The sequence below is a fragment of the Heterocephalus glaber genome, unplaced genomic scaffold (genome assembly GCF_053883595.1).
Source record: "Heterocephalus glaber isolate CG9 unplaced genomic scaffold, H.glaber_assembly_v1.0 deba00001687, whole genome shotgun sequence".
NCBI lineage: Eukaryota > Metazoa > Chordata > Mammalia > Rodentia > Bathyergidae > Heterocephalus > Heterocephalus glaber.
This window is the reverse complement of record NW_028258412.1, coordinates 23,584,498-23,603,208: the sequence shown is the minus strand read 5'-3', so window position 1 is coordinate 23,603,208 and position 18,711 is coordinate 23,584,498. Positions and strand designations below refer to the sequence as shown.

The following is an 18,711-nucleotide window of genomic DNA, read 5'->3' as shown; positions in this document are numbered from 1 at the left end:
CAGTGGGCAGGCTGGAGGAGATGCTTTATGTCCCCTGTCCCGCCGTCCTCTTGGTGCTTAGCAGTGGCTGCTGCAGGCTGTGGCCCGGGAGACCGTGGCAGACTCCGGGAGGCTGCTCTGCATCCTCCAGGAGAGGCGAGGGCGGGCGCCTCGGCTGTCACTTGAGAAGGAAAATAAAACACCGAGGTGGCTGCGGAGTGGAAGGGCTGTGGGCAGTGTCCCTCCCTCTGGCTCTCTGCTGCCGGCTCCCTCATGAAGGGGACAGGAGGCTCCCTGGCCTGGCCTGGACAGATGTTCCCGGGGGCCCTTGCTGGGCCTGGGCGGCGGGAGGACCCCCCCACCGCGTGATGCCCAGGGCTCAGCCTGTCCAGCCCTGGGCAGTGATTGCAGGGGCCTCCTGGGGGAGGAGCGGGCGGCCTGCGCAGACCTAGGGGCGGAAGGAGGTGGGACATGAGGGACAGAGTGGGGCTGGGTGCGGGTGGGGCTGGGAGTGTGGTGCCATGGGGAGGTCCCCACGCTCCCACTGCTCCCTGCATCCCTGTCCTGGCCGTGGGGCTGGGAGCCCAGCAGAACTTCCTCTGCCTGCTGTGGGCCGAGTGGGGCGGGTCCTGCAGGAGGGAGGGACCGCAGCTGTGTGCACTGAGTGGGGGGTGAGCAGTCGTGGGCAGCCCGATTCGTCCTTGTCCCTCACCAGCCCCCACTCACAGCTCTGAGAGGGAAACCCTGACCCCAGGCCCGGTGTGGGCTCAGCCTGGGCTGCTCCCCAGTTCCAGCAGGGCCTGGCCCCTCTGCCCCGTCCCTCCCCGCCTGTGCTCTGTTCAGCCAGCTGGGGAGTGGCCTCTCCTGGGAGGTCCCAGCCGGGTTTACCTGTCGCTTAGGGGTGCCCTGTGCTACCCGAACACCCCTGCTGACCCCACGCTGTGTCTGGACTGGGGTGGAGGCCGGGGGAGCGGGCCTGGCTCCCCAGCCTGTGACGCTGTCCTGCAGGTGGCTGGCTGGCCGCCGAGGCTTCCGGGAGCTGTGCCCGGCCCTCCTGCCCACAGGGGCCGTCTCTGAGCTGCTGCAGATGGCAGGAGCAGTGCCATGCCTGGGGGCATGGCAGGGAAGGGAAAAAGCTTGAAAGAGAAAACAGGACGGGAAAGATGAGCCTGGTGGTTCCCCTGGGAGCTGCCTGCAGCTGCCTATCCAAGGCTGCTGGCGGGGCAGGAGGGCTGGCTGGCGTGTGCACTCTGGCCCAGAGCACCTCTGTGTCATGGTGTCCTGGGGCTAGTGCCAGAGTGGGGCGGGGGATGTAGCTCAGTGGCACTGCACCTGCCTGGCAAGCACAAGGTCCTGAGTTTGATTCCTGGTGCTGCAAAAAAAAAAATCGGAGGAAACTGAAGCTTGGGGTGAAGCTACTGATTCCCGCTTGTACAGCTGGGAAGGAGCGGAGGTAGATTGGACCTGGGGAATGGGCTCCAGACCCTGCGCTCCACCGCAGCCTCCCCAGCCTGCGGCCCAGCGCCAGGTGGACAGAGGGCTGCTTTCCAGGCTGCTTGGGACTGAAATGCTGGCGCGGGTGGGTCCTGGAGCGGCCTGGGGGACCCTGCCCCTTCTCTGGGTGGGAGCATGGAGCTCCGAGGCAGCTGCCCAGCATCGAAGCTGGGTCTTTGGACTCGCTGGTCAGTGCTCTGCCCCATTTTTTGATAATTCTTTTTCCTGTAGAAGGTTGCACAATAAAGAGTGTACACACACACACACACACACACACACACACACACACACACACACACACAAACGGCCAGGCCAGGGAATGTGAGGGAGGAGACACCCTGAGGTCACCTGGAAAGCCCATTTGTTTGTTTTTTTGTTTTGTTTTATTTTTGAGATAGGATCTTGTTAGGTTGCCCAGGCTAGCCTGGAACCGGAGATCCTCTTGCCTCAGTCTCCTGAGCAGCCTGTACCTCCATGCTCAGCTTGGTCTTGTGGTTTCACTGGCACTGTTCTGCTGACTGACATCTTTCCCTGCACTGTGGGCCACGCATCCGCCCTGTTTTGTGGAGTGTCCGTCATATGTGCAGCTCCCGCTCCGCTTCCTTTGGGGCACCTGGCCCTTACCTGTCTGAAGCTGTCCCTGTGTGCGGGGTGCAGGGTGGAACCACATGCTTTTGGCCTTGTGTGGGGACTCAGGAGTTCTCGGGTGTGTAGGGTGACTCGCTGCTCACCTGGGCCCCGGAGGTAAGGGAGAGGTGAGCTTGCGGTTGGGGGCTTCGAGGCACTGCACTGGCCACGCTTGCTCACCCCCAGCTGTGAAGCCCGGGGCTGAGTCGCTGGCCTCTTCCGCTGATGGCAGTGGCCTGCATGGGGTCACCTTGGCCTGGTGTGTGGTGGTCCTGTGGCCGTGGATGGTGGCCTGTGACCGGCCCTGCCAGCCCCTGGGGCGGAAGCTGCATGTGTGCTGACAGGACCCCTGTTTTCTGCTGCAGGTCTCGGGTCCCTGAGGACACGGCTTCCTGTGGTGCAGTCTGGAGGTCTCATCCCTGTCGGTGCCCTGGGGTGCGGTGCCTGGCCTCCTGGTGGGAAGCAGGTCTGCAGTCCCTGGGGAGCCGAGTTCTGCCTGGAGATGTGTGCGGGTGCTGTGGGGCCTCGAGCCTACCCCGGGTAAGGGGTAGCTGCTGCCCGGGTGGCCTCCCGGGGAGGGGTATTCGGTGCCCGGCCACTGTCGGGAGGTTTTGTTCTGCATTCACTGGGTGGTTGTTGCTGAAGCATCCACAGGGTGCCCCATTCTGGATGAGAGACTGGCAGCGGGTGGGGGTGCAGGTGGTGGGGTTGGGGGAACAGGCCCGAGGGAGGGGACAGAGGGCACAGGCAGATACCCCAGGGAGATGTCTCGGCGCAGGTGCAGCCTGTGCAAAGCCCCTGGGGTGCCCGGAGCCAGTCCTGGTTTGCAGGACAGGCGAGTCACCTGGGCAGGGGTCCCCAGAGGCAGGCTGGAGATCAGCCCTGCAGGCTGGTTTCCTGAGACCTGGCCTCGGCAGGATGGCGGCTGGTACCTTGGGTTGGGGGCCCGGGTGGCACTGCCTGCCATGTTGCCCGCCTAGCACTTGGACTGGAGGCCCAGGATCTCTCAAGTGGGAGACAGGCAGCCTTGCTGGGCATCTCCCTCCTCTTCCATTTCCTCCCCTCCCTCCTCTTCCTCCTCCCCCTTCCTCTCTGCGTCTCACTCGCCATCAATCTGCGTGGCGCCTAATGGGGAGCCTTCCTCCTGCCTGAGTTATCTGCCCGTCAGGCCAGCGCCCACCCGGGACGATAAAAGGGCTTTTTGTCTGCAAGCACTTAGCCTCTGCCGGCGGCGGGTGATCCATCAAGTCTGGGGCGGAGGGGCAGACACACAGGAGGGGTGGGGACTGTCCTGCCCCCCAGGGCCCAGCCGCTCCCTGGAGCCTCCTGAGCCCCCTCACTCGGGACCTGTGGGGGCCTCAGCTGAGGGTACAGAGGCCGGGAGGAGTGGAGCAGGTGGTGCCGGGAGCCAGAGGGGCTGAAGGGGCCCACGCTGGCCGTGGAGATGCCACCGGGCCACTGCCCCTGCACACTGCCATTGCAGTTCTCCCTACAGCCACCTGGAAGTCACCATCCCGCCCTGCAGACAAGACGCCCAGGCCTGGGGGAGCCAGGTGCTGTCCCTGGGGCAGTGGGCTGGGCACTCACCCCCGGGATGCTGGTGCAGGTCCCACAGAGGCCATGAGGGGCCGTGGGGTGGCCGGCCTTGGACGGAGGGGCAGAGGGACTGCGTGGCCGCAGAGTAGGCTGTGCTCTGTCCCCTTGGGCAGCGGGTCTGGCTTCAGCCCTGCCCCCCCCCCCCCCCCCCCCCCCCCCGTCTCCTTCCCAGCTCCAGAAGCTGTCCTCCCTCCCTCCTGCTCCTCCCTCAGGGCCACCTCAGATGACAGCAATTAATGGTGCCTGTTATGGTGCAGGCTGACAGCCCAGTGAGCGCGTCTGCCCGTGGCTGCCCTGCTAATCGGGCCCAGGGGACGCTTTTCCTGCGAAGCTCCTAGCCGCAGCCCAGCCCATTACTCGGGGTGGCAGGGCCGCCCTGGACAGCCCCAGGAGGCGGCGTGCCACTCCCCTTCCACCTGGTCCTTGCCCTCCTGTGCCCACTGCTTCTGCTGGCCGCTGGTCCCTGGGCTCGGGTCTGACCTTCACTGGTGACAGTGTGGCCTCCAGGAGGCCTCGCTCCTCCCCGAGGGTCTCTGTTTGTCTCCCTGAGGAGGCATCCTTGGGCAGAATCTAGGAGCCCGGTCCTGCCCTGGATAGGAGGCAACAGTCAAACGTCCTGGACAGCGAGCAGCCCGAGTCAGCGTGTCCGCCCAGGAGGGTCCTGGCTGGTCCCGTCCACGCTGGCCTCAGGCAGTCGTCCGCCACTGCATGAGCAGTGATGTCGTCCCTGCTGCCTGCCTGTGCCTGCAGCTGGCGCTTTCCCACGAGGCAGCGGGGCCGGGCCATCTTCCCTGGTGACCTGGCATGGCTGCCTCATCTGAGATTTGGCCCACACCTGTCTTGTGCAGTGCTCCGAAGTCAGGGCCTGTATTTATTGATCCAGTTAATTTTGGGTTTTCGAGATACGGTCTCACTGCATAGTCCAGGTTGGGCTCCAACTCGGTGGTAGTCCTGCCTCAGTGCTGGGATTACAGGCAGGCGCTACCACGGCTGGCCCCAGTGAGTTGCTTTTGGGGAAACTTGAGGGAGAGTTAAGGGGTCAGGAGGTGTGACTGGCAGGTGGGACACTGTCCCTGGGCACCAGGATTGGGGAGACTACGGCTCCTTCTATTAGCTTAGAAAACATGTGTGAGGCCAGGGATTTAGCTCAGTGGTTCCGCTGCCTGCCTTGCAAGCGCAAGGACCTGAGTTTGATCCCTGGTACCAAAAAAAAAAAAAAATTAAGAAAATATGTTTGAGATGCAGCGAGCCAATGGCAGCATGCGCCAAATAAGGTCTCCTTCCTGAGAGCTGGGCCGAATGTGACATTGGCACACCCACCCTGACTCTGCATGGAGCCCCCCCGAAGGTCCCCGTCCGTGGGCAGCCAACCCTCTCCCTTCCAGCAGTCACCGTCCACAGTGTCCTAATAAACTGTCCCCTGCACAGTGTCCCGCCCTTCACTGTGCGCCCCGGCAGGGCTCCTCCTTCCCGTGTGGGGAGCGCTTGCCCCCCTGCTGTGTGCAGAGGACTGGAGGTCGCTTCGTCGCTTTGTTTGTGTGTCTGGGAAGGTGTCCAGGTGTGCGTGCTGGGGCGGCATCTGCTTTCTGTCCCCATGTGTGGGGCTGGGGACTCGCTCCTGTCCCTGCGGGCACGTGGCACCGTGTGTCCCGTTAGCCTCTCCGTGGCTCCTCTGTGGCACTGTGGCGCTGCCACTGGCTGCCTTGGGAAGGGCTGTGGCTTTGCCTTTAGGTTTCGCTCTGGGCCAGCTAGGGAGCCCTCCAGCTCCCTGCCCCTCCCCCTCCCTCCCTGCCCCCCTTTCCCCCCACTCATCCCCTCCCTCTCCTTTTTCCCTTGCCAGAGGGGTGTCAGCTAAGATGACTTTTCAGGGAAGGAGGCCCATAAATTAAATAAGCAATCCCGTAAATAAATAAGTAATGGAGTTAGTGGGGTGCCTAATCACATCCGATTCGTAATTATGGATGGGCTTGTTTTTAACCCTCAGCTCCAACAAGTGTTTCCCGATGTCCAGTCCCTGCTCCCAGCGCTGGGGCAGTGGTGCTGCTGGAGGACTGGCCTGGACCGGGTCCCTGATGGCTGTACTCAGCCAGGGCCCCAGCGACGGGGCAGCCTTCACTATGCTGGGTGGATTTATCAGCCTCCTCCAACCAGAAGTTGCAGACGACTGCAGAAATAACAGCGGCCACTCACAGCAGCAAGCGCGCTGAGCTTTACATGCTGCAGAGCCTGTGAGTGTGGGTGATGCTGTCCTCACAGAGGGCACAGCACAGAGAAAGCGGTCACAGCCTGGGCCCTCCTGCCTCAGCCGCTGGGTTGCGGCCTGTGGGCGTGGGCGTTGTGGGTATCAGTGCTGCAGTGCTGGAGGGTCAGGGCCTACCCCAGCTGCGGGCTGTGTGCTTCCGTGCAGGCTCCACGCCCCTTCCTCCCTGGCCTGGGCTGGGTCCCTCTCCTTCCTGGCGGCCCTGCAGTGGCCGAGGGTGCCTGGGTTTGGGCGGGCTCGCCCTGGGGAGCAGGTGTACCCCAGACCTGGGGGGAGCAGTCCCGGGCTGCCTGGAGGAGGGGACACCCGTGCGTGGCGCTGCACCTTCCTGGAGGGGCCGGTGTGCGGAAGGTTCTCAAGTGCTGTGTTGAGCATGGAAATGCTGCGCCCGCCCTCAATGGCTTGGCCCGTGCACGACTGTGCCCCTGTCACCGTGTTAGCGTCCATGGTGACTGCTGCTTCCTGTGTTGCCTTCACACTCAGCCGGCCGCGTGCTCCGTGCGTCACACTGTGACGGCTCCTGTGGAGGACCCTGGGCAGCGCTGTTCTGATCTCCTCAGCTAACCTCTAACCACAGAGAGGTTAGGTGAGTTGCCCAGGGTCACACAGAGGGCATTGAACCAGGAAGCCTACGGATTGTGGTGCTGTGCAGGTGCCACTGCAGCCCCTCTGAGCCGTGTAGGCGCACAGCCCCTGCTGCAGCAGCCCGGATCTCTGTAGAGCTGCACTGGCCTCAGGCATGCAGCGGCTGCTTCAGGCTGAGAGGCCTGGTGTCCCTGTGGAAGCAACCCTTGCTTGTGGGCCACACGGGCCAGCAGGTGCAAAGGCCCTGTGGCTGTTGGGTTCCAAGAGTGCTGCAGGCCGGAGCAGGCCCTGGTCTGAGACTGCCTGCAGCCCCTGGCCCTCTTGCATGTCTACGGCAGAGGTCAAGCTCAAGTCCCGTGACTCACGTTTCCCTCTTGTTCGTGGTTGGTGCTAAGCTCACAGGTGTCAGGCGCAGGGAGTGTGCTCCATGCCGACCCCGGTGTGAGAAGGGTGGTATCTGGAGGGAGAGAGAACAGCTGGGAGTGTAGATTTTATAAGAAATGCAATTTTTATAAAAACATTGCAGGATGAGATGTGCTTCCCTGCTGGCCCCACTGGGCCCCCATCCCCGCCCTGTGGCCTCGGTTCTCCGCTGTGACTTTTTTTTTTTTGTACCAAGGATCGAACTCGGGACCTTGCGCTTGCGAGGCAGGTGCCAGAACCACTGAGCTAAATCCCCGGCCCCGCCGCTGTGATTTTTATCTTGGAGTATTTTGCCAGGGGAGCAGAATGTCCTGGAATGTTCCGGAAGGTCCCGAGTCTTGGGGAGTCACATCTGCCGTCTCTGCAGATGCCATTTCCGGAAGTCAGGGCCACGTTGGCACTGTCTTGAGGCCGGGAAGCCTAGTGATTAGGGATTTGGGTGCCACATTTCCTAGCTGCATGCCCTTGGGCAAGGACTTCATGGCTTTGTGCCTCAGTTGCCCTGTCTGAGTAGTGGGGATAACAGCACCTTGTGGGATTGCAGTGGTGCAGGGAGCCCTTGTTAACCTGGTGCCTAGCATGCAGAAAACACTGGTGACTGGCCGGCATGTTGTGACCTTCTGTCGGCACAGCCGGGTCCCCAGAGCCAGCAGCCACTCGCCCCCTGCAGTTGCTTGCAGCCGAGGGCACTGTGGTTAGAAGTGGGCACTGCATGAGCAGATGGCTCTGCCGGCTGCCCTCACACAGCTGCCAGGGTGGGGTGGGCTTCATGACGAAGACGCGACATATGACAGACCTTGCCAGCTCCAGCGGCACCCAGTGCAGTCCTGAGGGGGCGGTGGATGGAGTCATGGACCCCAAAGCGAGCCCCCTTGGAAACTGAGGGGAGGCCTTGCTTGGACGAAGGGCCTCGGCCAGTGTCATCCAGGGAGCTTGTCCTGGATAGCACTGGGCCCAGTCTGATGCCAGGTGCCCGTCAGAGGGAAGCGAGGGTGCCCAGGGCGGCTGTGTAGAGACAGAGGCCCAGGCTGGAGGCCGCCGTCTGCAGGGCCTGGCCATGGGCACCAGGGTGGGGGTCCGGCCTGGACCCGGAGAGGTGTGTGGTTGCTGGCCCCCCTCAGGGGTGATTTGTTACCAAAGCCACCAGAAACCGGCACAGTTGGGAATTTTATTTTCATCTGCAAGGTTTCGAAGTCTTCACGACTGCTGTCTGCCCAGCGCCCAGGCCCGTGCCCGGGCTCAGTGTGCGGCTGCCCCTGGCCAGAGCCGGAGCTTGCCCGGCCGAGAGGGCGCTGCTCCCCGAGGCTGGGAGCCCGCTGTGGGGGCTGAGGTCCTTCTGCTGTTGATGGAGGTGGGGCTCATTGATATGAAGTGAACCATCCATCAGCAAGTGGCTCCCCAGTTTTCTGTGTGTTCGTAATGTCGAGCCCCGAGCTTCCAGCACTTTCTCCACCCTGAAGGAAGCCCGGGCTAGCGAGGGTCTCTCCTGTCACCCGTCCCAGGCCCTGGCAGGCTCCAGTCAGCCCGCTGTCCCCAAGTTTCTACGCACATGAGTGGGATTGTGGGTCACACAGGGTGTGCTTTTTCATCTGGCCTCTCCTACGCAGCATTATCTTTCCGGGGTCTGCCCTCCCATGTCCTGGGTCAGGGCCAAATTCCTTTGTGGGAATGGGTTACTGGGCATTCACCCCAAGGCCTTTGCACTGAGCTACATCCCCGGTGTCCCTCTGTCCCCCTTTATTTTTTATTTTGAGTCAGAGTCTCACTAAGCTAAGTTGCTCAAGTGGGGCTCGAACTTTCAGTCCTCCTGCCTCAGCCTCCCAGAGGGCTGAGATTCTAAGTATGCAGTACCAGGGTCCATCCTTTCTGTGGCAGAATCATGCTCCATTGTGTGGATTTGCATCTGTGAAACTTGAGGTGGTTTTTCTCTCAGGTCTCCTGCTGCAGGCTCCCCGGCCGGAAGCAGCGCCTGGGGAGAAAGTGAGGCAGTTCGTCCCCCTGGGCCCGGCCTGAACGGGGCTGCCCACTGCTGTGGCTCCCGCTCTGATCCTCAGCATCCACGCCCCACATCGGGGTTTGTGTGGTCCGAGGGCGGGAGGCAGCGACACAGTGACGCCCTGCAGTGGGGCCACTTGCCCCAAGTCTCCTTTCTGGTTATTGTTTTGTGTGTTACCCAGGATTGAAACCCGGTCCTTTGCACTGAGCTGCATCCCCAGCGCATTTTTATACTTTCTGTTTGTTTTGAGACAGAATCTTACAAAGTCACTAAGTTACCCAAAAGGCAGGGTCCAGCATGTGATCGATCTCCTTCCTCAGCCTCCCAGAGTGCTGGGATTAGAATTTGTGCACTGAGCCTGGCGGCGAGTCCCGTCGAACCTGCTGTGCCCAGCCACCAGGCCTCTGTGGTCCCCCCGCCACAGGGCGCCTGTTGCTCAGCAGGCAGGCCTGGCATAGCCTGTCCATACTTGTCAGTCAGGGCTGAGGAATGCTCCTGCTGAACAGTTACCCACATGCTGACTTGTCCTGAACCCAGGCTCTGTTTGGGCCATGGGCTTTGTCTGGAAGGCACTGCCTGTGGCTGCTTCTGGTTTTTGATGATTTATCATTGTCATTAAGTCACTCAACAAACATTGTGCTGCTTAGTGTCTGAGGAAGACACAGGAAGCGGCAGCAGGTGACTGCAGAGTGACACTGCGTGACATCCAGACTGAGCCGGCTCCGGTCGGGTCAAGGAGGATCCTCTGGTCAGGGCCAGCCTTCAGGCAGGGCTACATGGGTCTGTGTGTGGAACCAGCGTCCTGCCCTGGCCATGTGCCCTGCCCCCTGTGCCTGGATTTTAGTCTCCCGGCTGTCAGTCCGAGCGTCGGTGCTGCCCCAGCACCTGCGCCCTGGGGACTCCGTGGCCTCACACAGAACACTGCCGGGCCGGGCTGCTGGGTGTCCGGCCAGGGACGGAACTTGGGCACGTCCTGCCCACTGCACTCCCTGGTGCCCAGCAGCCTCCCTGGCCCGTTCCTGGCATCTGAGCCCCGAGAGCGGCTGCCCCTCACACAGGCGCAGGTGACACCCGGAGGCGCTCAGGCTTGGCCCAAGTCACGCATGGGTGGCAGTCACCGTCCGGGCTGCTGGCTGACTGCCACACCATCTTGGCAGCCGGTGTGTGTGTGTCTGTGTCCGGCTGGCTCTGCCTTTTGTCCCAGGCCTCTTACCCAGATGACCCTGGTGCAGAAGCCAGGCCCTATTTTCTGTCCCTGAGATGAACATGAGGACAGGAGTCCCCCACTCCAGCCACCTGACCCTCGGGGCTCTCTGGGGCGCCAGCAGCCAGGGCCCGTCAGGCTGGGAGGAAATGGTTAAAAGAGGGGACACCGGGGCCGGCGGCGTCCCCTGCCCGCGAGCAGGGAGTGCAGAGGTTTGCTAGCCGAGCTATAAAAAGGCCTCGCAGTGTTCAGCGGAGTCGGCTGGAAGCCTGCCAGGGTTACCATGGCGATGAGGAATTATTACTTACTGCCAGGGCTGGGAGAGAAAGCTCGTACTTTTGGCTCCCAAACAAGAGGGGTGGACTTATGTAATTCCCTGTTTACAGGCCCGGAGTGCAGGAGCAGCACCGCTGAGGCCGCGTCTGGGTGGTGAGGCCCGCGGTGGGCTCCACCAGCCCTGCACGTTGTCCCTTCCGGGCCTCGGCCTGCTTTCGGGGGCCGCCGGGCCGGAAGCTGGGGGGACTGGCCTGGCCGCCGCTCCTGCTGTGCCTCCCGAGCTGGAGCCCAAGTCTCGCGGGAAGGGAGCGGCCTCCGTGTGTGCTGTTCAGCGCTGCGCTGGCCCAGGCAGGATGGGCCAGGCGTGGGGCGCGGGGGCCGTCTCCCAGGCCATCGGGCTGGGCCCCGGGTGCCGGCTGCCCTGAGTGCCCTCCTCCCTTTGTGTGCAGAGTTCCTTCAAGTTGTCTGGCCGAGGCCACCGAAGGCCGCGCGTGTGCTGGGTAAGTGAAGTTCCCAGGCTGCGTGGTGGGCAGGGGGAGGCAGCCCCCGGCTGGGGATCATGGGTTGCGGGATGTGGGCAGGCTCACTCCGCGGGGGCTGTTGCGATCCCCTGCTCGGAGCCCCATCCTGTCCCAGGCGTGGTGGACATGGGTCGGCCAGCGGAGGACGTGGAGGTCCCTGGGCAGGGTGCCCGAGGGGCCACCCCAGGCGGGCGGGACAATGGCTGGGCCATCTTGTCAGACAAAGTTGCTGGAGCCCTGAAGGAGTGCAGGGGTGGTGGTGAGGAGCTGCCGCGTGCGCGACTCTCACGCGTATCCCCGGGCCAGGCCAGCCCCAGTGGGTTGTGCCTGGGAGCCAGGTGCAGTGCTGTGACCCAGCCCAGCGCCCAGCGCCCCACCGAGGTGCCGCCTGGCTTGGTGCCCATGTCTGGTTTGAAATCAGTGCCACCGGCCCAGGCTTGCCTGGGGCTTTGGCAGTGGGGAGCGCGAGAAGCACTGGAAAGTTGGCGGGGCTCCTGGAGCTCACAAGGAGCCCTCAGTTGGCGTGGAACGAGGGAGGGACTTGTCCTGAGGCCTGGGTGCGCCCGGCAGGCGGGGCAGTAGGGGACCTGCGGGGTCGCCCAGATCGCCCAGACGGGGGCAGGCCCTGTGAGCCCCGCTTCTCCCTTCTCTGAGTGTTGCCTCGCCTGCCTCAAGGCTCCCCTGTCTGTGAAGTGGGCGGAGGTGAGGGCACACAGGACAGGGGTAGCTGACGGAGAAGGAGGTGTAGGTTGGGGTGGGCCTGGCTGGGCGAGTGACTCTGTTTCAGCCTCAGTTTTCCCAGTCTGGCAAATGGATGTGCTGTGGTCCCCACCCCATCAGTTGTGTGGCTTAGGGAGCTAATGAGACCAACCTGGGGTGCCCGGGCAGGCGCCGTCAGTGCTGGCAGGGGCCGGGGTTTCTTCGATGCACACCACCTGACCTGCAGTGGTGTGTTCGTGGGACTGTGTGGTCAGGCCTGTGGTGTGGCCGGCACGTCCTCGTTGCTTCAGTGGCGTTCAGCCTGCAGGTGTGGCTCTGGGACCAGGAGGAGCACCGGCCTGGGTGCCCAGGTGAGACCCTGGGTCGGGTTTGGAGCTGAGGTCTGGCTTGGCCTCCATCCCTGTCTTCGCCCTGCGGAGAACTCCCAGCTTGAGAGGAGAAACCTGGACCGGGGCTTGTCCCCGGTGCTGCCCGAGGCCTGCTCTGCTAGCTCCTGGGCCAGGTGCCCCCCTAAGTGCCTGGCGTGGCCTTGGGGGCAGCCGTCCTGGGCTCGTAAGGACACCGGATGCTGTTGGTGGCTGGCCCGGGGCCTTCTCTCCGGCCAGCGGGGCCAGCGGGGTTCCCGGTGTCCCTGCCACCCTGCCAGCTGTCTGCCGCCTGCCTGTCCTGGGACAGCTCTGAAGTGGCCCCGAGCCCAGCCCCTCTCTGCCCCCTCAGCCCGGCTGTCCCTGGGTGGGAGGAGCCGTGTGCTGCCCCTGCCGCCCCGAGGGCCTTGGTGACTCCATTTCCCTGCCTGCTGGGGAGGACACGGAGCACAGGTGGGCATGGGGAGCTTTTGGTCACCAGGGTCTGCACACGAGGTTCGAGCACACACTCGAGTGCGCCAGGTCTGAGCAGGGCTGGTGCTGGGACGTCCCTTCCCCGGACCTGACCCTGGTACTGGACTCTGGGTATCGAGGACGTCGTCCTGTGGGACCCTGGGCGGATGGTGAGAGGGACCTCAGGGTGTCACTGTGTTCTTTCTTACAGCTGCTAAGATCCAGTTATCTCCAAATGAAAGGTTTTAAAAGCAGAGCCCTGGCTGCAGGGCCCAGCCATGTCTGCCTCCAAGGGAGGGCACCGTGTGCCCCACTTGGCCCAAGGGGAAGCTGGGCCGAGGCCTGGGCAGTCGCGTTGTCCTCTCTGGCCGCGGTCCTGTCCTCTCTGCACTGCCTGTGCACTCGCTGGGCTTGGGCCTGGCTAGGCTCACACCCCTCCCGTTCCCCTCACGTGGGCTGGTGGGAGTCCCGTGCGAGGTTGTGAGGGAGTTTGCATCGAGATGTGCACAGAGGGAGGCTTGTGGCATGTGCCTCGGGTCTGGGCCTCGCTGGGCAGAACCTGGAGGGTGTGGAGCGGGCAGTCAGGCCTCACGTGGCTCCTGCTTCCTGGACACACCGTGCCCTGCCTCAGGACCCTTGCACTTGCTGTCCTCCTCTTGGCCTGCCCAACCCCAACATAGGCCTCTCCCCAAATGCTGCTTCCTGGGAGAGGCCGTGTCACTGCCCCTGGTCTAGACGCAGAGACCTCAGCTGCTGATTGCCCCCTCTGTCTGCTTCCTGTCCTGTGTTTGAGTCCCAAGCACCTGGTCTGGTGGCATCTACACAGCAGGTGTGTGCCACGGGCAGACTGTGTGCAGGCGGGGGCTCCCTGCCCAGTTGTGGCTCCTGCATCCTCCTAGCCAGGGCCTGGAGTCCCAGCGCGAGGACGGAGCCCTGAGCCTGTCACCCCCACGGATCTGGCTTCCGTCCCTGATGGCTGTTTTAGCACCGGGAGCCCTGGAAGCCAGGCCCTGGACACCACCGCTCCACCAGGACGCTGTGCCCTGGTGCTGGTGGTGCTGGCAGCGTGCTGTGTGCTACGCCCCAAGTGCAGCTGCCCCTTCTGCTAGGCAGGCACAGGGTAGGCCGCATGGGTGCTTGCTGGGGACGCAGCCGTCTGCATGACAGTGAGCCCTTTGCTGGTTCTCACCGTGACGTCATAATGGGCCCTTGTGCCCTGCCTGGCGGGCAGCTGTGGGGCTGGCAGGAAGTGGAGAGGTGGCGACGGCGGGGCAGGGCCCAGGGCCCAGTGTGGCCTCTCGGTCAGCCGGACCCGCACGCACTCACCGAGCCCGAGCCGGGCCCTGGCCCTGTGGGGTGCTGGTCCCCTCCCCACTCTGCTTCCAGCCCCTTCTGGGCCTGTGAAGTGGGTGAGTCATGGCAGCCGGGCCTCTCCCGGGAGGCGTGGGCGTGAGAACCCTGACTTCTTGTCACCCGGAGGAGGCCATTGCCCGGCAGCTACCGGATAGTCCGGGCCACTGAGCAAGTGCGTTGCAGCACCACATGGTGCCCCCGCCAGCTGTGCCTCCATCCCCGTCCTGGGCACTCTAGCTGACTGGGCGTGGCGCCAGGTGGGGAGCGCGCTCTGGAGGTGCTGTGCTGTGCAGGTTGGGCGGTGGGTGGCTGAGCAGCTGAAGACAGGAGCGCATGTCCCGGGATGGTGGTTCCGGCTCACAGCGGCGTTGGGAGACAGCGCCTTCGCAGAGGTGTGGGAGGAAGCCTCCTGGTCCGCGGGCCCTGCATCCCTGGGAGGGACAGGTAGAGACAGGGACACAGTGACTTGGCTGCAGCCCAGGGGAGCGGGAGGCGGGAGGAACCCAGGCCCTGGCAGGGGCCGGCCCTGCCCTCTGGCCTTCGCCACGGCACACTTCCGGGCTCCGGAGCCCAGAGAATAAACTGCTGTTTGAAGTCAACTGCTTGGTGCTCATTTTCAGGGCAGCCCTGGGAAGCAGATGAGGCTGTGACCCCGAGCTCTGGAGGTGGGGAGCGGCTGGGGAGGCGCAGGTGGTGCTGAGGGCCGGGGACAGCCGGTGACCCCCAGGCCCCTGCGGACCCCGCCCCGGGGCCAGGCCTCCCCAAGGGCGTGTTGCTCGGGCTGCCCTCTCCAGTGCTGCCGCGGAGGGCTTCCCTCTCTTCCCAGTCTTCTTCTGCCAGGTGTTCTTCACAGACGGCGAAACTGAGGCCCAGAGAAGGTCAGTGGCCTGGCAGAGGCCACACAGCTCCTTGGGGCAGTGATGGCTTAGGGGAGATGGGAGCCCTGGGCTGGGTGGGCAGAGTCAGCGTGGGGTCAGCGCCCCATGCTGGGCCCCTTGGCGGCCTTGGGGAGCACGCTGCGTGTAGATGCACCCTGAGGTGGCGGAGCTGCGGGCTCCCATATCCCCCAGGCTGGCTGGGCGACTGGGGGGGTGCGAGGGCACCTGGGCTCATCCCCAGCGGCCCGTGGTTCCCGTGAGCCAGGCCTGACTCCAGCCTGGTGGGAAGTTGGGGTCTCCCCGTGTGACCCCAGCAAGTCCCTCAGCCTCTCTGCACCTCCGTCGCCCACAGGGATGTTTGGTGGTCCCGGTGGCTGATGGGTGTGGTGGAGGCCGAGGGGCCCTCGGGTTCTGTCAGCACAGCAACTGCGGGGTCTAAGGGACTCTGTGTGTGCAGAGCTGCTCCTGCCAGGGGACGGGGCCTGCCCTCTGGCCTGTGTCCGGGCACGGTGGGTGAGGTCGCCCTGTCCTGTCTGCCCGGGTGGCTGAGGCCCAGCAGGATGTGGGGTGCAGCGCCCTTTCTGGGCCCTGCACGTGCCTGGTGCCGGCAGCACACATCCCCTCAGCTCAGGACGGGGATGCTCCTCCAGAGCCCAGGTGGCTCTGGTCACCCCATGGGGCCTCGGGTGAGGTGCAGGGGCCTTCCAGGGTGACCCAGATCCCTGCCAGCCGTGTCCCCATTAGAGCTGCTGTCAGTGCCAGACTGGGGCCCAAGATGCCCACCTCCCAGGGCGAGGGGCCACCCTCGGGGCTGGCCTCAGGGTCCTGTGCTCACCTGGGAGGGTGGAGCCCTCAGCAGTTTAGCTTCGGAGCTCTGGGGGAAGCTGCTTTCCTACGACCCTGGTCGCAACCAGCAGACTTTGTTACTCTTGCACTGAACATAAAAGGCTCCTCTAACTAAAAACAGCTTCAGGCGTGGTTGGGTCCAGGCGCACAGTCACAGCTCAGTGGCCAGGGGAAGGAAAGCTTCCCGATATCCCGGCCTCGACCCTGGGCAGTATTCCATCTGCTCAGCTTGGGAATTGCTTCCCCACCCAAACCAACCACTGCAGCCAGTGTGGTTTGGACTGGGGACACTGGCCAGACCGAGGGACAGGGTCAGCCTCCCACAGACACTGGGGCTGGGGATGTGGGAGGGGAAGGGAAGTGGGGTGTCAGGCAGGCAGAGTAGCAGCTGTCACCGTCCATGCCTTGAAGATGGGGCCAGGCTGGGGTTCCTGTGCAGCCCCGGCCTGCATGGCCAGCATGTCTCATTGGGGTGCAGGTGTCCCCTGCTCCGGCCCTGTGCTGGCTCAGCCCTTGCTGTGTGGCTTCTGGTGGCCACTCGTCCTCAGCCAGCTCTCATGCGCTCTACCGCCTGCTGCTGGGTCTGCTGGGTGGGGTTTGTGGCCTGCATTTTTCAGAAATGTGGACAAGGTCTCCAAACCAGATTTTCTGGCTTTGCCTGAGACTTGGGGCCTGTGGGGTCCTGGCCACCCCTCCCTGTGAGGCTGTGTCCGTGCACTCGGGGTCCTCACCTCTTACCCGTCCTGCCTGGTCCCCACTCCAGCAGGAACCTGATCTCACTGTTGTTTTTCGCCCTCTCCTCTGGAGCCTTCTGGTTGCTCCCCACTGCTCCGACCTAGGCCCAGGTGGATTTCTAACCCAGCTGCTGCTGCCTGGGGCCTAGGCGCCTGTTTACTCTCCAGGATCCAGGCTGCAGGGCCATCTGATGGTGGCCCTCTTCAGCCGCTTATCGATCTGCAATCTGCCATAGGACGAGTCGTCTGAGCCTTGGCCTGTCGGCTCCAGAGCGGGTTCTCCACTGGCCTGCGGCATGTGTGGCCACTGGATCCTCCCGCCTGGCCCGGTGGGAGGGTCCAGCCTGGGGCTGTGCCGGGCCAGGGCCCAGACATCGGGGTGGGCGCTGCTGCAGCAGGCAGCTAAGAATAGCCACAGGAACATTTGTCCTCGTTCACATGCAGTCGGCGTCCCCCAGAGAGCTGCCCCAGAATACAGGAGCGACCCTGTAAATTCCTCTGAAAGCCAGCCCAAGGCGGTAGGGAGGGGCCGCTTCCGGCAGCTGTGGTGAGTGCAGATGTTGGGCTGTGTGTGCAGGGTGGTGTGGGCCTCGTGGGAATGGGGGCGGGGCCAGGCCAGCCTCGTGCGCCCACCTTCGGGGACTGAGGCAGGAGGGCCTCCCCAGGCCCTGGTTCCCCTGAGCGCTGAGGCTGGTGCTCAGGTCTGGGGTGCTTGGCAACACCGTCACGGGTGGGGCAGCCCGGGCATTTGGAGCCACCACGGAGCTGGCAGTCGGGAGGCCTTCCTTCCCGAGGAGGGTGCGTGCCTGCGTGCGTGGGTGCGGCTGGCCATTAGCTTGTGGTAAATGTGTGTAATGTGAAATTTACTCTCCACATCTTAAGATTCTGGAGCCTTTTCCAGTGGGGGTGGTTGCTGGGCTTGAACCTAGGGACTTTGCACTGAGCTACATCCTCAGCCCCTTTTTTAAAATTTTGAGACAGGTTGGGCTTGAACTGGTGATCCTCCTGCCTCAGCCACTCAGATGCTGGGATCACAGTTGTGCGCCACCGCACCCGGCTAAATGTAGTTTAGTAGTATCAGGCACGTTCACGTTATCGCGTCACTAGGGCTCTTTATTTTGCAAAGTGAATCTCTTACACCCACCAAACTCTGCTCTTCTACCCACCCTTGGCACCCACCTACCATTCTAATTTGCTTCTCTCTCTCTCTCTCTCTTTCCTTTTTCTTTTTGTGATACTGGGACTTGAACTTGGGGCTTTACACTTGCTAGGCCAGTGCTCTGCCACTGAGCTCTGTCCCCAGCCATGTTAATGTTTTATTTATTTTATTTTTGGTACCAGGGATTGAACTTGGGTCCTTGTGCTTGCACTGCAGGCAGTGAAACCACTGAGCTAAATCCCTGGCCCTGTTAATGTTTTATTTTGAGATGGAATCCCGCTAAGTCACCCAGGCTGGGCTGGAACTTGGGATTCTCCTGCCTCAGCCTCCTGAGTATTAGGGATTACAGGTTTGGGCCACTGCACCTGGCCATCATTCTACTTTCTCTATAAGTTTAGTGGCTCTGCCACCTCAGGTAAGTGAGAATTTGCCCTCTTTGGTCACTCGGAGTGGTGTTGGGGACTGTTTCCTCCTGGGTTGTTGGTTCCCCCCTGTGCATACATTACAGTGGGAAGACCCGGCCCAGTCCCTTTAGAAAGCCCAGGTTCTGGCTGCCTCCCGAGCCCCTGCTGCCCTCCCCTCCATGGAAAACCTCGTGGCTCGCAGCCAAATAGAGGAGCCGGGCTAATGGGAAAGTGGCTTCCGGGGGCCACGGTGGACGAGGGAGAGCAGGCACCTGGGGTTCCAGGAGCAGAGGGCTGGCCGCGCACATCGGTGGCCCTCTGCTTGTGAGAGTTAAATTGGAAGAGAGGCAAGCAGGTGTGTGAGTGAGTATGGGTGTGTGTGTGTGTGTGTGTGTGTGTGTGTGTGTGTGAGAGAGAGAGAGAGAGAGAGAGAGAGAGAGAGAGAGAGAGAGATCTGGGGGCAGCCAGCTGGCCGTGGGCCAGGTGCACACATGCGCAGGTTAAACTGGGACCAGAGTTGCTCTGGGCAGCGGGGCTGGCGCCTCCCTGTGTGTGGCCCCAGGGTGGATGGGTGTTTCTGAGCCCTGTTCCATGCCGATCCCTGAGCCCTTGAACGCTGCTGTGTGGCGATGGGAGTCGCAGGCAGGACCCAGGGCGTCGGGGTGCAGGGTGAGGAGCCCAGTGTGCTTCCTGCAGCAGCTGGAGGAGGATGGGGAGGTCCTCCCGCCATTGGGGCCCTCGGGGGTGGCAGGCAGTGCAGGTGCTGGGGGCCTGCGCTGGCCTGCTGCCCCCAGGAAAGAGGCGTAGGATGCGGTGTGGGGTCTGAAGCTGTGGGGCA

At 63.2% G+C, this 18,711-nt stretch overlaps 1 protein-coding gene and 1 long non-coding RNA gene across 24 annotated transcripts in view; one reads left to right on the top strand and one right to left on the bottom strand.

Moving 5' to 3' along the window:
• The window catches only part of Ncor2 (nuclear receptor corepressor 2), a 125,190-nt gene that overhangs the window by 12,657 nt on the left and 93,822 nt on the right, over nucleotides 1–18,711 (top strand). For 19 of the 23 annotated variants that reach the window (XM_087198246.1, XM_021257642.2, XM_021257640.2 and 16 more), the window contains one exon: nucleotides 2,466–2,640. The exons of 2 other annotated variants lie outside the window; for them this stretch is intronic. The gene's annotated coding sequence lies outside the window, so the exon portion shown is untranslated. Of the gene's footprint in view, nucleotides 1–2,465; nucleotides 2,641–10,801; nucleotides 10,941–18,711 lie in introns of those variants that run through there. 2 more of the 23 variants (XM_087198249.1, XM_087198247.1) reach the window with 2 other exon arrangements.
• LOC110348802 (uncharacterized) lies at nucleotides 8,073–13,999 on the bottom strand. Its single transcript, XR_015446255.1, has 3 exons — nucleotides 11,833–13,999; nucleotides 10,473–11,198; nucleotides 8,073–8,933 (listed from the first exon to the last, which is right to left on the bottom strand). It is a non-coding gene; the product is annotated as an uncharacterized LOC110348802 (long non-coding RNA).